At 47.0% G+C, this 17,985-nt stretch overlaps 2 protein-coding genes across 17 annotated transcripts in view; both read left to right on the plus strand.

Annotated features, from left to right (window-relative positions):
- The window catches only part of HRH1 (histamine receptor H1), a 128,446-nt gene that overhangs the window by 54,695 nt on the left and 55,766 nt on the right, over positions 1–17,985 (plus strand). Inside the window, exon 2 of one of the 16 annotated variants that reach the window (XM_077993473.1) lies at positions 10,741–10,968. The exons of the other annotated variants lie outside the window; for them this stretch is intronic. The gene's annotated coding sequence lies outside the window, so the exon portion shown is untranslated. The remainder of the gene's footprint in view (positions 1–10,740; positions 10,969–17,985) is intronic. 16 annotated transcript variants of the gene reach the window in all.
- Positions 1–17,985, plus strand: part of ATG7 (autophagy related 7) — a 392,778-nt gene that overhangs the window by 36,948 nt on the left and 337,845 nt on the right. The gene's annotated exons all lie outside the window — the stretch shown is intronic.

Here is a 17,985-nt window from a genome sequence, read left to right on the forward strand (position 1 = left end):
TCACACCTGTAATCCCAACACTTTGGGAGGCCAAGGCAGGAGAATGGTTTGAGCCTAGGAGTTCAAGACTAGCCTGAGCAACATAGTGAGACTCTGCCTCTAAAAAAAAAAAAAAAAAAAAAAAAAAATTTTTTTGTAGAGGCGGAGTCTCACTCTGTCACCCAGGCTGGAGTGCTGGAGTACAGTGGCATGATCTTGGCTCACTGCAACCTCCGCCTCCCAAGTTCAAGCAATTCTCCTGCCTCAGCCTCCTGAGTAGCTGGAACTACAGGCACACACTGCCATGCCCAGCTAATTTCTTTTGTATTTTAGTAGACATGGGATTTCACCATGTTGCCCAGGCCGGTCTCGAACTCTGAGCTCAGGCAATCTGCCTGCCTCGGCCCCCCAAAGTGCTAGGATTACAGGCGTGGGCCACCACAACCAGCCAAAAAAAATTTTTTTTAATTAGCTGGATGTGGCCTGTGGTCCCAGCTACTCTGGAGGCTGAGGTGGATCACTTGAGTTGGGAGTTTGAGACTGCAGTGAACCCTGCTCACGTTGAGCAGTGAGTCACTCTGAAATTGTGGCTCCAGACACCCTCCTGGCCTCTAAGTGAGACAGGAAGATCTCCTTCCTGGTCCACACTTGGGCCTCAATGCTTGCCACATATGCTGCCTCCGAGGCCACACTGACCTGAGCTTCTTGTTCAGGTCTCCCGAGGACAAGGTAGCAGGTCAGCCACCACATGGGAGGAAGAGCTCACAGTGCGCCCCCTTTCATCCCTTGTTTAGCACTGTGCAGCCTCCACCCCTGGCCCAGTGGCCAGCAACCTCCTTGGCTTTGGAATCTGGCATCCTTATTAATACTTCCTCCCTCCTTAGTTGCTTTGTCTTGCTCAGGGAATCAAAGTTAAGGAATACTTAAGGAATTACAATGTTGACATGTCGGACTGTGCTAACCAGAACCTAATTATCTGTAACGGAGTGTATACATTTAGTCAACATATCCTGCTACTAAAACCTGCAGTGAACAGAAAGGGGTGGGGAGCCATCAACAACCCTTTGATCGTCCATGTCAAGCATGCGCCTTGTTAGTTTCTCAACACACCTAAAAGGGCCTTAGCGAAGGAAATGTCTGGTGGAAAAGGAGAGGTCAAATACCCACCTCCCCCTCTTCCCATAGCACCAAGAGCCAGATTCCAGGAGCTTTGGGTGTTAGTGGAAGGCTGAAGAGGAGATTGGTTTGGGAAGCCGTATCTCTTATCTTGCCTGAGTGTCTGTAGAAGCCAAGTAGAGAACCTGTAATTCTGAGCAACTGTCTGACCTTCATATGCACCCCCCACCTGACTGGACTCTTTCTATGGGAAAGATAGTTGGTGCCAAAGTCCCCAGACCCTGGTGCCAGCATGGAGACAGCCCCAGACTCAGTTACTACATCACTGCTAATGAACTAGAGGAATTAAGTATGTAAGTCCAGCCAACCCTCATGGTTTAATTCAGTTTCCTCACAAGAGCACAGTTGGCATGTCGAGAGATAATTCTTCACCCAAGAAATGTGGGAGCCCCTGCACATTCCTGGCCCAGCCCATTAAATGCTACAGCAACCCTGGTCCCTAGAACCACAAAAATGGCCCCATGCATTTCCGAACATCCCTATGGGGCTGGCATGGCCCCTGGCCTTGTTGAATTGAGTGCAGTGCTAGACTCTCCTTATGGGGAAAAGAAGCCCATGGGTTTAAAAGATTGGGGTGGACAAAGATGGAAGTGGTTTGAGTCCCCTGTCCCCTTGGGTTTCATCCTGACTCCCACTGGCCAGACATTGTCCACTGGGCGTGATGAGTCACCTATCCATGGACCTTTATTAGTAGCAGTGGTAGTAGTAGTACTTTTTATTGAACTATAATATACATAAAAGTATACACATGTCGCATGCACAGCTGGGTGAATTTTCACCAACTGAACACACCTGTGTAACCGGCGTCCCAATGAAGAAAGAGAACATGACAAGCACCCTGAAGCCTCCTCCTGCCCCCTTCCAGGGCAGCCACTATCCTGATTTTTAATAACATAGGTGGCTTTTGCCTGCTTTTATGCTGTTTTTTTTCTCTTTTTGCTCTACCTTATGTTTGTGATAGCCATCCATGTTGTTGTGTATAGCTGTAGTTCATTCATTCTCATTGCTGTGTCATATTCCACAGTGTAAATACACAGAAATGTATGCATCTGCTGTTGAGATAGGTGCAGGGTGTCCCATCTGGGGTGATGATAAACAGGGCTGTTGTGGACATTCTAGGTCTTTTGGTGAACATATGCATGCATCTCTACTAGGTCACAGGCACTTGTTTTTGTTTGTTTGTTTGTTCAATAAGAGTAATCACTTGCAGTCCCAGCTACTCAGGAGGCTGAGGCAGGAGGATCACTTGAGCCTAGGAGTTTGAGATCAGCCTGGGCTACATAGCAAGACCCTGTCTCTAAAATAAAATTGTACAAAGAGCATTCACAACAATTGAGTCAGGTCTCCAAGTATCATCTAAGCAGATAAGATGAGCACTCAACAGGCCACCCATCCTAGATGGAACCCAGTCTTCTTATAGTTCTCTGTCCCTTCAGCCGTCAGAGCTGGGCCTTGCTGTCTTGAGTTCATCTCTCCTAGGGCTATTAGAGGTACGGGCTAATCTCTTATTAATGTCCTTCCCTCTTAGAGTCAGTCAGAGAAGCCATGGCTCAATCATTATAGACTCAACTGTTTTATCATGTTTTAGGAGACCAAGTTTAGTAATAAATATAAGTTAAAGCATGTTTATTTTCTGGTTGGGCTGATCAGTACAAAATTATTTCTAACTCATCATATATTATAAGCCAGAACATCAACAACATCTAAATATAAGCATGGTTGTATAACTCACATTTTACTCTCCCTGAGGGCAAGCTAATCATAGCAAAATCTTTTCAGAAATATCCCATATGCAGGCTGATGTCTGCTCTTTTTCTCCTCTTGTAAGTTAAAATAATTGCAAACAGAACTTTTAAAAAATATCTGATTCAGTTGGCAAAACGAAGCTAGCAGTAAATTAAAACTATTAATATCAGGCTAGCAGTTATTCTGCCTTATGTTTTGAGGTTCTGTCTTTTTAAGGTGGGTGTTTCAGTCCTTTCAGGCTGCTATAACAAAATATCATAAACTGGATGGCTTATAAACAACAGAAACTTATTTCTCACAGTTCTGGAGGCTGGGAAGTCCAAGATCAAAGTACCAGCAGATTCAATGACTGGTGAGGGTCAATTTTTGGTTCATAGACCGAACCTTCTCACTATGTCCTCATGTGGTGGGAAGGGTGTCTTAATCCATTCAGGCTGCTATAATGAAATATCATAAACTGGTTGTCTTATAAGCAACAGAAATTTATTTCTCACAGTTCTGGAGGCTGGGAAGTCCAAGCTCAAGGTGACAGCAGATTCAATGAATGGTGACGGTCAACATTTTGGTTCATAGCCTTCTCACTGTGTCTTCACATGGTGGGAAAGGTGAGGAGTCTCTGTCAGGCCTCTTGTATAAGAGCACTAATCCCATTCAGGAGGGGTTAGAATTCAACACATGAATTGATGGGGAACAGATATTCAGACCATAAGCAGCTGGCTAGGGAGAAAAGGGAAAGGATTTAGGGCAACTTCACAAGGTATCAGCTTGCATATTTACTACAGTGATGCGTTGTTTTCTGCTTTGCAGAGGAGTATTCTTTATCAGATTTGTGGGGAAATAAAAATGATGTTGCCCGTCTTGAAGTTTGTTGGCTTGGTAATTGGTTTCCAAGCATAAATGCAAATGTATATGTAGTATAAGTGTGTGTGTAGGGTTAAAATTGGCTGTGCCCCAGACCTGGGGCCTTTTTGAGATGCTTGTATTAAGGACACCTGCTTTTTCTAGAAGAGAGAAAGGATACTTTCTTATTAAGGGTAAGTACAGTGTAGTTAAAGAGTCAGAGAACTCAAAGCAAACAGACCTAGGGCACCTTCTGACTGTATGCATTTGAGCAAGTTTTTTCATTTCTGCAAGCCTAGTTTTCTCAACAGTGAAACAGGAATAACAATTCCAACCCTGTTTATTGTAAGGATTAGAGATAATAAAGGCACTCATTAAATAGTGGTGTCACCTCAGGCTCCCACCCTGTCTCAGACTCTGTGCCAGATGCTTACCCATGCTTCTTCTCAATGTTACATAAATTTAACAACTTTTGCCTCCTTCATATAGCAACTGTACTATTATTTACTTAATAACTTTTAAAGTCAGCTCACAGCAGGGCGTGTTGGCTCACACCTGTAATCCCAGCACTTTGGAGGCCAAGGTGGGTCAGGAGTTCGAGACCAGCCTGGCCAACATGGCAAAACCCTATCTCTACAAAAAATACAAAAAATTAGCCAGACATGGTGGCATGCACCTGTAATCCCAGCTACAGGCTGAGGCAGGAGAATTGTTTGAACCCAGGAGGCAGAGATTGCAGTGAGCTGAGATTGTGCCATTCCACTCCAGCCCGGGCGACAGAGTGAGACTCTGTCTCAAAAAATAAATAAATAAATAAATAAATAAAGTCAGTTCACTTTTTAATTTAAGCCTCATCCTGAGCAATAAAACCTGTGAAATTGCCAGTTTGATGTGCTTTTTTTCTAAAATACCTTGAAATTGATGCATAATACTTAAAACAACAGCTTCTTGGTGAGATACCGAAAAAATCATCACTGTGCTTACAAACATTTCTATGCATACCACACTTTGGGGTCCTCCAGATTCCCCAGAGACATCCTGGAAACAGGGGTACTACCCCCCTCTTAGAGACACTGAAATGGATTTCCTCATCAACATCACACATCCGGCTGAAGCCTTTGAGAGGTCAGTTTGACATCCCTTCAGGACATTTTCCTTTTAAGCAGAATCTCTCAGATCCTGAATCCTCTTGTTACCCATAACCAAGAGGAGCAAAACGTCGTCAAAAGTGGTTCCTTGGAAAACAGTCAGCTTCTGCAAAGTTGTTTTCTTTTTGAAAAGATTCAGTTTCCTCTTAGTCCCTTGTAAATCAAACCCAAACTGCCAACGTGAGGGGAAACCATAAACAGCCGTGCCTGGGGCTAGCTGGACAGTCCCAGCCGCCAGCCTTGAAAACCAACTGGTGCTTCCAGCTGGGACCACATTGAGGCATATCTGCCATGTGGTTCCTCAGTCCCCCACCACTGGAAATCCCCTCCACTTCAGTGTAGGGAGTAGGAATGACCTACTATGCTGAAGCTCAAGAGTCTATGTGTATTCATCAGAACCAAGTGACTCTCATGACAGTGCTGGATGAAATGAGCTATCTGGAGAATCTCTTGTTGGTGTCCTGCTTCTTGCCCTTTTGAAAGCCTCAATTCGGGTGTGTTATCCTGGACTCTCTGGGTTGCAAGGGACAGAAACCACCTCAAGGAGCTCCTCATGGGGATACAAAGACATCCCAAAGAAATCAAGGCAGAGCTGCAGATGAGCTTCAGGAAGGACTGGAACCAGGGGCTGAAATGTGCAGACCACCCCCCATCCCATGCTTGTCCCCACCCCAAACACGCTCTCTGTCTTCCAGTTATTTCCTGTGTGTCTGATTCGTTCTGTTCTTAGCAGACTGTCTGTCACTGTTTCCAGCATCCTGTGGCAGAAAGCAGCCAGCAACAGCTTTTGAGTTTTATGTCCCCCAGAGAGAGACTAAAATGCTTTCTGTCTCAAGCCTAGTTCCACCCTCCCAGGGAAGGGACTCTGCGCTCTGGCCCCTCCAAGTCCATTCTCTTTCCTGCAGCCAGAGAGATCTCTTCAAAATGTAAATCTGGCTGTATTCCCTCCTCCCTCTTAAAACTCCTCGATACCCCTTTTGTTCTTAGGCTGGAGGCAGAACTCTCCACAGGATCTTGCATGGTCCAGCCTCTGCCTAGCTCTCCAGCCTCATCCCTCCCTGGCCCCGCGCAGCCTCACTGCAGTTGCCCAACTCCTCAGCCAGGCCTTTGCCTGTGCCATTCCTGTGTCCTGGAGTGCCCTTTCCTCCCCCTTCAGCCTCCCTAAGCAGGTCACATCCCCATCTTATAGACACTCCTCACTCACATTTGTCACAAAGGCACTGTTACGTTTGTCTGTGTGATGCCTTGATTTTTTTTTGTTTTTTTTTGAGACAGAGTTTCACTCTTATAGCCCAGGCTGGAGTGCCATGGCGTGATCTCAGCTCACCGCAACCTCTACCTCCCGGGTTCAAGCGATTCTCCTGCCTCAGCCTCCCAAGTAGCTGGGATTACAGGCACGTGCCACCATGCCCAGCTAATTTTTTGTATTTTTAGTAGAGATGGGGTTTCACCATGTTGGCCAGGCTGGTCTAAACTCCTGACCTCAGATGATCCACCCACCTTGGCCTCCCAAATTTTTTTTGAGATGGAGTCTCGCTCTGTTTGTTGCCCAGACTGGAGTGTAGTGGCGTGATCTCTGCTCACTGCAACCTCTGCCTCCCAGGTTCAAGCGAGTCCCCTTGATTTTTCCTCATCTATCCCTCTTCAACTGCTCACTCCATTAGGATAGGGACATGCCTGTTTATTCGCCTAGTACGTGGGAATTGTCCTATACTGATGGTGAAGCTAATGCTTGCGCCCTTTATTGAATCATCTCTCAGAGCCCTTCAGCCTATGTAAAATATTTGAGAAGCTGCCCTTTTGGAAACTGTGTATGATGCTGTCACAGGGTATTATATCCCTAATCATACGTAGCTGTTCAACTAAAGTGTGGTCCACAGACTAGCAGCATCAGGATCACCTGGCAGCTTGTTAAAAATGCAGAGTCTCGGCTGGGCGCGGTGGCTCACACCTGTAATCCCAGCACTTTTGGAGGCCAAGGCGGGTGGATCATGAGGTCAGTAGATCGAGACCATCCTGGCTAACACGGTGAAACCTCGTCTCTACTAAAAATACACACACAAAAAAATAGCCAGGCATGGTGGTGGGCGCCTGTAGTCCCAGCTACTCAGGAGGCTGAGGCAGGAGAATGGCGTGAACCCGGGAGGCGGAGCTTGCAGTGAGCTGACATCATGTCACTGCACTCCAGCCTGAGAGACAGAGCAAGACTCCTCCTTAAAAAAAAAAAAAAAAAAAAAAAAAGCAGAATCTCAGGCTGGCCCAGCCCTATTCAACTGGAATCTGAAATTTAACAAGATCCCCCCGTGATTCATGAGCATGTTAAATCTGAGCAGCATTGAGTTAGGATACCCTTTTTTATGTTCCCATAACTTCTCTTGATTTCTTTCAATTTATAATTTCTTCTTTGTGTTTGACTTCTCTCCTAGGCTGTGAGCTTCCTAAGGGCTGGCACCCTGGATGTTTTGCCCAACTTTGTAACCTCAGTGCCTAGTATGGTGCCTGGCATCTATAGCCAAAGATATTTCTCCCCCTAAAATTATCCCCCAGAAAAGGGGCCATACAAAGCCTTTTACATTACAGGATGCTCTATAAATTACTTTGTTTCAAACAAAAGGTACTGTCTGGGAAAGGCACATTAATCTGACAATGACCTCAGTGCCAGTTGGGATGTTTACAGTGGTCACTCAATGAATTCAATAAAAAATAGGTAAAGAAATGCAATCCAATTTAGTAATCATTTCTGGAAAATATGACTTCACAATTGTAATCACTGGTCATCACTGTAAACATGCCTTTTAAAGACCATCTTTTAAAAGTATTACAGTACATGGTTACATTCTGGGGTCAGGACATACATCCACAAAACTAATTGAAGGAAAAGAACAGCTCATTGAAGGCTCCTCTGCTGTCTACACTGTTTGTAACCCTCCAGCATTAAGTCTTGGGAACTGAGGAAGGACTACATTTGGCAGGTCTGTGATTGGGAATTCCTAGTCTGCCTTTTATTAGCTGGTAATTGGAGGTGTGTCTCTCAACTCCAATCTCATTCCCTGCCTGGGAAATGCAGAGGCTGCACTCAACTCTGCTTGTCTTTCAGCATAATTTATTCTACTGTTTAGCTGAAGCCTCAGTTGCCCAGTTCTCCCTGGGCCCTCATTACTCCCCAGTACCCTCAGTCATCTACCTCCTTTCACTAGCTTTAGCATGGGGGAAGTGGAACCTTCAGGCTCCATGTCTGCAAAGCTGTGAGGTCCTCACAGCTGCGGTTTGCTGTTTGCATCCTCACGTGTCCTGTCCTGGGACATCCCCTACCTTGCCCGCTGAGGAGTTCAGGCCCACAGTGCCTGCTCATTCCCCTGAGTGTCTGCCCTTCCCCACAAAGTAATACCCAAACCAGCTTCCATCCCCCATCCCCCCACATTCCAATTCCCTGTGCTCTAAACATTCTCTCCCTCTGATCTGTATAATTTCCATTTTTCTTGCTGCCAGGATTTTATTTAATGAAAGGACAAGTTGACAGTAGCAAGTGAATGATTGAGAGACCCAGCTCTTATTATTATAATAATCGCTGCTATTCATTGACTGTCTGGTTTTGCCTGATTTCTGGATTAGAGGTGCAGGTAAATGGTAGTGCCATTCTCTGAGATGGAGAAAGGAGAGTAAGAACTTCCTGTCAAAATGCCTGACGGAGACTGGGCACGGTAGTTCACTCCCATAATCCCAGTGCTTTGGGAGGCCAAGGCAGGAGGATTGCTTGAGCCCAGGAGTTTGAGGTTACAGTGAGCTCTGATTGCATCACTGCACTCCAGCCTGAGTGACAGAGTGAGACCCTATCTGAAAAAAAAAAAGGGCTGACTGTTTGAGCTGACAATCTTCATAATAACCATAAGAAGACGCTGGGCACGGTGGCTCACGCCTGTAATCCCAGCACTTTGGGAGGCCAAAGTGGGCAGATCACCAGGTCAGGAGATCAAGACTAGTCTGGCTAAGATGGTGAAACCCCGTCTCTACTAAAAATACAAAAACTTAGCTGGGCGTGGTGGCAGGCGCCTGTAGTCCCAGCTACTCAAGAGGCTGAGGCAGGAGAATGGTGTGAACCCAGGAGTTGGAGCTTGCAGTGAGCCAAGATTGTGCCACTGCACTCCAGTCTGGGTGACAGAGCAAAACTCTGTCTCAAAAAAAAAAAAATAATAATAATAATAATAATAAGATAATTACAATAGTTAAGAATGTACACTAAGAATGTACACCGGTGAAAACTTTATAGACGTGACCTTTTTTGAATCCCACACCACCCTGTGTATTGTAATCTCTCTCTCTCTACACATACACACACAGAAACACACACACACACACACACACACACACACACACACGCGCATATATTTTTTTTTGAGACAGAGTCTCACTCCATCAGTCAGGCTGGAGTGCAGTGACACTATCTCAGTTCCCTGCAGACTCTGCCTCCCAGGTTCAAGCAATTCTCATACCTCATCCTCCCAAGTTACTGGAATTACAAGTGCATTCCACCACATCCAGCTAATTTTTGTATTTTTAGCAGAGGGGTTTCACCATGTTGGCCAGGCTGGTCTTGAACTCCTAGAGGCTGGTCTTGAACTCCTGGACTCAAGTGATCTGCCTGCCTCAGCCTCTCAAAGCGCTGGGATTACAAGGGTGTAATCTCTATATCATAGGTGAAACAGTTCGGGGATAGAGAGGTTAAGCAGCTTGCGTATGGTTGTATTTTCCATTAGTGGTAACCCCAGGATTTGAGCACCTCTCCTTAGAGGTCTAGTGCTTACTTACGAAGTACACTGCCAGTCCCAGGAGCTGCCTCACTCGCCGTCACCTCAGGGCCTTTTCGCATGCTGTTCCCTCTGCCTGCAGTGCCCCACTATCCCCTTGCCTGGCTAATGCCCACTCTCCCCTCAGGCCCTGATTTTGACAATGCCTCCTCCAGGAAGCCTTTCCTGCACACATCCTTCCTGTCCTGGACAGTGAGCTGCCTCCCCAGTGCTCTCACAGTCCCCACTTCCGTGCTGTAGCACCTGTCCTGCATGTTGTAATTGCCTGTCTGTCTATCTGTTCCTCTCCTAGGCAGAGGACTGTATCTGTCTGGCCCCTCACAGTCTTCCCAGCACCTGGCACAGAGCCCGGCACACAGTAGGGACCCACGCATATTTGTCACTTGCTGTTGATGGATCTAAGAGCGTGCTTTGCTGGAAAGATGTACAGTTGACCACGTTACTGGCTCCATTTCAGGTGCTCCCCAGATGAGGAACCTGAGAAATGGTCATTTGGGTTGGTTCATATGATAGTCACAGTTGGCAGCCATCCCCCTGCCTCCTGGTTAATAGAAGCCTCGTCTTGTTCAGGTAACTACCCTTCAGAGAAGGTGACCCCATTCTCAGCTCAGCCCATCATGGGAAACCTATGCCGTGATTTTTTCAGTAGTGGACATGACACATGTGGGAGGTTGGTGAGGCTGGGGTCCAGGTGCCTCTAGAAAAGTTCTCCTTGATCTTAAGAAAGAGACGCAGAGAGAAGGATCCTTGGATGTTGTTGTGTCTGGGTGTGACCTCTGGGACTGTGGCAGCCATCTTGCCACCAGGAGGTGATGTGGTTTGAGGACACGACTGACAGATGCAGAGAACGGCAGAACCAAAGATGGAAAGGATAGGAGTCCCTGATGATGTCTTTAAGGTGTGAAACTAACTCAGCCCTGGAGCTGCCCTAACTTGGGACTTCTCATTAGAGGCAGTGTACATTTCCTTATCACATAAGCCCGGTGAAGTTGGGGTTTTCTATTACTCTTAGTCCAGATCATCCTAATGACTACTCTATGCCGTAGAGAGACCATATGGTCTGTGACTGTTTGAAGAATGGAGCAGGGACATGGACTCAGCTCTGCCATTGAAGAGCCTGGAACATCCTTTGTGCACAGCTTGGATGCCGCTTCTCCACAAAGCTTCCTAGAGGCCAGGCCAGGAAATCATTCCTCCCTCCTCTGTCTGGCGTCTCCACGATCCAGGCATTCATCTCTTCCTGCAGCTTGTGAGCTCTCCAAGGCAGGAACTATGTGCTGCTCATTTCTGCGTCCCCACACTTACACCTCGCACAGAGTAGGCACTCGAAAAATGATTAGGGAATACATGGAAGGGTGAGGAAATCAATATTAATATATTACCATTACCTAACCCCTAAGCAGAAAGGCGTTTCCCCTGATCATTCCATTTGGCTTACAAATGAGTAAGGCATTTCCCTGCTCTGGGGCTCAGCTCCTTCATCTGTAAAATGGGAAGGCTGGACTAGATCACCAGCTCAAAAAAACTCCAAGACTTAATATCATTTTATAGTAATGGCCTACGATGGGCAGGACTGTGAAATAGAGGGAGGGATTAGACATACCCCCTTCCACTGAGATGCTGAGGGCCTAGAGTAGAATTCTTTGTTTTTTAAGGGGGAATAGATCCCTTTGAGGGCCTCTTCTTAGAAAGATGCTCCTGCCCTCAAAATGCTGTGTGCAGTTTTAGGGGATCTATCAGTTGATTTGCTAGAGAAAGACATCCAGAGGCCCACTGCTGCTTACTGGCCCTGTCCAAGCTGGAGCTCAAACAGAGGAAACATGCCATCTTTCTCAGAGGATCCCCTCGGTCTAGAAGGGGAAGCAGAGTGCACATAAACCAGTTTCCCTAGGCCGGAGAGGGGCTGACAGAGGCAGGCCTGGATGTGCAGGAGAAGGATCTGACTTGCACTGCTTGTACTGAAGTTCGCCAGCTGCTCAGATGGAGGAAGCCCTTTTATAGGCAAAGGGCTATAAGTGCACAAGCCTCAAAATGTGAAAGGGCACTGGTATTATGGGATGGTGAGTAACTGTGCAGCCAGACCTAAGCAAAGAGACTAGACTGGGGGGACGGTAGAGGGCGGTGGGAGGGGCAGAGAAAGGCATGAGGGAGAGGAGCTAAGAGGAAGTCACTGTGTCCTGGAGGCTTTGGGGTATGTGCCTAACAGTGGGGATCAGAGTGGGGGGAACCTCTGCAGAAGTTCATAAGGACCTGAGGTTAAATACGAAGTTCCAAGAAACAGCCTGAAAAACCAGCATATCTTCAAACTAGGTGGAGAAGGGCTGTCTGAAGATTTCAGGTGTCGCCAGGGCTGTTGCCACACCCTTGAGGGAGACCTGCCCAGGAAGAAAGCTCGCCTGTCTAGGCCTTGTCATGCGCCTGCTGAGCGGCTCACAGGAAGTATGTCCAGCTCAGAAAAATAAAAGCAGGGACTTTGCCCCTCTCGGTGAAGTCCAGGCTATTGTTAACATTTCCGAGAAGTTAAAGGAAATCGTTTGTCTGCCGCCCAGGCCTGGGGCAGTGTTGGGGAGCCTCCTGTTTTGCCGAATTGCCTGGGCTGGCCGTCTCTGTGTACTCCCCCTCACCAGGGACAGGCACCAGGACTGAAGAGCTGGAGGTCTTGGAGTAATTCAGAAGTGGGGAAAGTGGATTCTTCCTTAATACATGCAGTTGAGTTTTGCGGTAGATAAAATTATTTCTAATTTCTAATAAAAGGAAAGATTAAAAGGAACCTTTGAAGCTGGCCACTGTAGCTCACACCTGTAATCCCAACACTTTGGGAGGCCAAAGGGGAGCAGATCATCTGAGGTCAGGAGTTCAAGACCAGCCTGGCCAGCATGACAAAACCCCTTCTCTACGAAAAATACAAAAATTAGCTCGGCTTGGTGGTGAGCGCCTTGTAATCCTAGCTGCTCTGGAGGCTGAGGCAGGAGAATCACTTGAACCCAACAGGCAGAGGTTGCAGTGAGCCAGGATCACACCACTGCACTGCAACCTGGGTGACAGAGCTAGACTCTGTCTCAAAAAATAAATAAATAAATAAAAATAAAAGGAATCTTTGTTTGGGAACCACTTTAACTAGATAATTTCTAAGACTTCTTTCAGCTTTTAGCATCCTAACCCTATGTGGTATTGACCTCCCAGCCCCCACCCTCCTCCATCCCCTAGCCAAGGTGTTTTGTTTTGTTTTACAAAGACTTTATTTTTCTTCAAGCAGTCTTAGGTTCACAGCAAAATTGTGCTGAAGATACAGAGATTTACATGTACCCTCTGTCCTCACATATGCACAGTCCCCTGCACTGTTAACATCCCCACAGAGTGGTGCATTTGTTACCATGGATGAGCCTACATGAGCATCATTGTCACCCAGAGTCACAGTTTCCATGAGGGCTGGCTCTTGATGTTGCACTTTCTGTGGGTGTGGACAAACGGATAATATGTATCCACCATTCTAATATCGTGCATTTTTTACTCCCCTAAAAATCGTCTGTGATCTGCCTATTCATCCCTTCCCCTGCCCAAACCCAGCTAACCATTGATCTTTTTACTGTTTCCGAAGTTTTGGCTTTTCCAGGACGCCATACAGTTGGAACCATATAGTATGTAGCGTTTTCAGATGGGCTTCTTTCACTTAATAGTATGCATTTCAGTTTCCTCCATCTCTTCCCATGGCTTGATAGCTTATTTATTTTTAACATTGAATAATATCCCATCATCTGGATGAATCACAGTTTACTCATTCATTTACCGAAGGACATCTTAGTTGCCTCCAAGCTTTGGCAATTATAAATAAAGCTGCTTTAAACACCCGTGTGCAGATTTTTGTGTAGACACAAGTTTTCAGCTCTTGGGTAAACACCAAGTAGTACAATTGCTGGATGGAATGGTAAGAGTATATTTAGTTTTGTGAGAAAGGCCAAACTGTCTTCCAAAATGGCTGTACCATTTTGCATTCCGGCTTCTCAATTAATTATTTCTTTCAAGGAGCATGCCTTTGGTATTGTATCTAAAAAGTCATTGCCAGCCCAATGTCATCTAGGTTTTTTCCGGTGTTATCTTCTAGGACTTTTATAATTTTGGTTTTATGCTTAGGCTTGTGGTCCATTTTGAGTTATTTTGTCTGAAGGGTGTAAGGTCTGTGTCTAGATTTACTTTTTTGCATGTGGATGTCCAGTTGCCCCAGCACCATTTGCTGAAAAGAATTTTTCTCCATTGTATTGACTTTGCCCCTTTGTCAAAAACAACTTGACTATATTTGTGTAGATTTATCTCTGGATTCTGGATTCTGTTCCATTGCTCTATTTATTCTTTCACTAATACCATACCATTTTAGTTACTATAGCTTTATAGTAAGTCTTAAAGTCAGGAAGTGTCAGTCTGCCAACTTTGCTCTTCTCCCTCAATATTTTGTTGGTTATTCTGGGTCTTTTGCTCTCCCTATAAACTTTAGAATCAGTTTGCTTATATCCACAAAATAACTTGCTGGAATTTCGATTGGGGTTGCATTAAATCTATAAATCAAGTTGGTAAAAACTGACATCTAGACAATATTCGGGGTTCCTATCCATGAACATGCTTTCCTTTAAGCTACCTATATGCCTGCTTCTAACTTTTCCTTAATGGAAAGGAATGGGAGAATAGGTATCTCATTCATCAAACACCTACTGTGTGCCAAAAATCATTTAATGATTTCACAACACCATAAGGATGAGATTATGGCTCCCGCTTCACATTCACTGAGGCTCAGTGGGATGTTCATATCCATCCATAAAACAGACATGAATGGAGGACCTACAATGTGATAAGCCCTGAACCAGGAGCTGGAGATGCAACAGAGAACACAATAGAATTGTTCCCTGCACTCATGGAGCTTACTGTCTGTGGGAGAGACAGGGACACATATTAAATAATCCCATAGATAAATGATGTTAGGAGAGTTTATTCTGGGGCTAGGGAAGGCTTCCTGGAGAAGGTGCTATTTGAACTGAGATTGGAAGGATGAGTAGGTACTAACCAGGGGCCAGGTGTTCCAAGCAGAGGGAAAAGCACTTGCAAAGCCCACAAGACAGGAAGGAGCTTAGAGCCTTCCAGGACTCAGAACTGTGTACGACCAGAGCATGGAAGGGAGGATGAAATAAGCTGACACTCACTGAAACACCAAAGGAGAAGGCCGGGATCACCTCTGCACAACCTCATGGGCCTCAAAAAGGGAGGGCATGGAGAAAGAGAACAAACTACATGTTAGGCGCTATGCCAGGTGCTAACACATATGCGATCACCTTTGATCCCTGTAGCTACCCCATATTAAATGTTATCACCATCTCCATTTTACAAATGAGAAAACAGAGGCTCAGAGAGGGTCAGTCCTCCACTGGTCAGAGGCAGAGGCAGGCTTCCCAAAGCTCAATTCCAAATCCCATGGTATCCCCGGCTCAGGAGCCTAGATGCACCAGGTGCAGTCCCCAGTGGGTAGCGCCTGGCCCCTCCTTTCCCAGATGCGAGGTTTCCTGCAGGGAGAGCCCAACCAGGCTCCTTCCAGCCCCACGTTTTTGGCTTCTGGCCTGTCTCTGTGGCATCCTTGCTTGAAATCAGAGAGAGAAACATGGGGTCTGGTAATTGTATTCCATTAAGCCTAATTAAGATGCAGATTTGCACAGTTAATGAAGAAGGCAATTTGGAAGCAATTTCGTCAGTGACACAGGACTCTCATCAGCGCGGCTGTTCTCGGTAGGTAGGTCTGAGGAGATGGGAATGTATGCACTGCCACCCACCAGGCTGCATCTGGCCAGTCTCCAGGGAGAAATTCTTCCTTCTGGAGAAGGACAACCCACCCTAAATAGAACGCATTGTACGGAAACTGCTTGCGTCACGTGATCCCCTGTGTGGAGATCATCCAGCTCTGGACCCTTGGAGTCCCACCTGTAGGCTCTGCCCTGCCCTGGTCCCTTGATATGGGCAGGAGGGCCTGAAGCAGTTATCTGGAACCAGACTGCCTGGGTTCAAATCCCAGCTCCACCACTCACTAGCTGTATATCCTTGGGCAAGTTCCTTAACTTCTCTGGGCCTCAGTTTACTCCTCTCTGAAATGGGATAACAGCATCAACTGAGAAAGGCTGCCACGAGGATGAAATGGAATTATGCATGGGAAGCACTCAGCAAGCGCATGGCACATGAATGATGGACATTTTCAAGAGCTCTCCCAGCACCCCATGTTTCGCATGGGCAAGAGCTCTGTCCCCCAGCCCCCAGGTTCACAGGTTTTCTTTTTCTTTTCTTTTTTTTTTGAGACAGAGTCTCATGCTGTCGCCCAGGCTGGAGTGCAGTGGCATGATCTCGGCTCACTGCAACCTCCGCCTCCCAGATTCGAGTGATTCTTCTGCCTCAGCCTCTTGAGTAGCTGGGACTACAGACGCGCGCCACCACACCCAGTTAATTTTTGTATTTTTAGTAGAGACAGGGTTTCACCATATTGGCCAGGCTGGTCTCGAACTCCTGACCTTGTGATCCACCTGCCTCGGCCTCCCAAAGTGCTGGGATTACAGGTCTGAGCCACCGCGCCCAGCCCACAAGTTTTCTTTTGCTGCTACCAGATGGTTGCCATTTGGGGCTGGACCTTCCCCGGGCCCTGGATGCCCTGTCCCTGAGGTCTGTCTGGCTTGAAGCTGGGGCACACCTGGCAGCTGGCCTCTTGCACGGATTGCCACCTGGTGGTTGGCTGTGTTCACATCTTTGTTTTTTTGTTTTGAGACAGGGTCTTGCTCTGTCACCCAGGCTGGAGTGCAATGGCGGAATCTCGGCCCACTGCAACTTCTGCCTCCCAGGTTCAAGTGATTCTCCTGCCTCAGCCTCCCGAGTTGGGATTACAGGCACATGCTACCACACCTGGCTAATTTTTGTATTTTTAGTAGAGACAGAGTTTCGCCATGTTGGCCAGGCTGGTCTCGAACTCCTGACCTCAGGTGATTTGCCTGCTTCGGCCTCCTGAAGTTCTGGGATTACAGATGTGAGCCACCACACTAAGCCTGTTTTCACATCTTTGTATACCAAAGTTGGCCTGCTGGCCTGGACTTCCTCCCAGCACTTGACTCCACTTCTTCACTGCCCCTCCACTTCAGTGGCCAGTTTTGTTTCTAAGTAAGTTACTTAACTGACATTATTGTTATTGTAACTAAGATTCGTGGACTGTTCACTGTGCCAGGTGCTTTACCTGTAATTATGTAATTTCATCCTTACAACGATTTATAGATGCAGGGACTGAGGCTCAGAGAGGAAGAGTGACTTGCCAGAGTCATACAGCTGGCAAGGGGTGCCCCTGGAAGTCAAACTCTCTGTGCCTGACTTCCAAACTCATTGTTAAGCCTTCTATTCAACCTCTTCTGTAGTTCCAGGTACCTGCGCCTGGCATGTGGAGCAAAGGAGATGCAGAGACCACTGTCTGCACCCTCGAAGGGCACAAGGACCTGTGGAAAGGGACAGACAAGGGAAGGTCAATGACAGAACAGGGTGGGAGAGCTGAGGAGGGGGAAGCTGGAGGAGGAGTGTGGGAAGGTCTGAGGAGGGCTTTTGTCTTCTCAGGGCGGAGTCAAGGAAGGAGGGATTACAGAGAAAGGCACACTTGGCCTGAGAGTTGAAGGACGGATGGAAGTCTCTGGAGGTTTGCAGTGGAACGGGCTTCAGGGGGGACTCAGCAGGTGCAGTGGCATGGAGGTGTGGGATACTGGGGTGTATTGAAGTTTGGGGCCTGGGGGTTGATGGTGGGCAGGGGGCTGCAGTGGGAAGGGAAGGCAGGAAAGGTAGGCAGAAGCCAGGTCATGCTGAGCCTTGAAGGCCAGATCAGGCAGAACTTACTAGAGGTTCAGAGTGGTGGGTCCTAGAAAGAGGCTGACCTGGGCTGGGCACGGTGTCTCATGCCTGTAATCCTAGCACTTTGGGAGGCCGAGGCGGGTGGAACACAAGGTCAGGAGATCCAGACAATCCTGGCTAACACAGTGAAACCCCATCTCTACTAAAAAAAAAAAAAATACAAAAAATTAGCCAGGCGTGATGGTGGGCACCTGTAGTCCCAGCTGCTCGGGAGGCTGAGGCAGGAGAATGGTGTGAACCTGGAAGGCAGAGCTTGCAGTCAGCTGAGATTGTGCCACTGCACTCTAGCCAGGGCGACAGAGCGAGACCCCATCTCAAAAAAAATAAAAATAAAAATAAAGAGGCTGACCTGAACTGGAGCGTGAACTCCTTCACTTACTTGCTGTGTG

The sequence above is a fragment of the Macaca mulatta genome, chromosome 2 (genome assembly GCF_049350105.2).
Source record: "Macaca mulatta isolate MMU2019108-1 chromosome 2, T2T-MMU8v2.0, whole genome shotgun sequence".
Lineage (NCBI taxonomy): Eukaryota > Metazoa > Chordata > Mammalia > Primates > Cercopithecidae > Macaca > Macaca mulatta.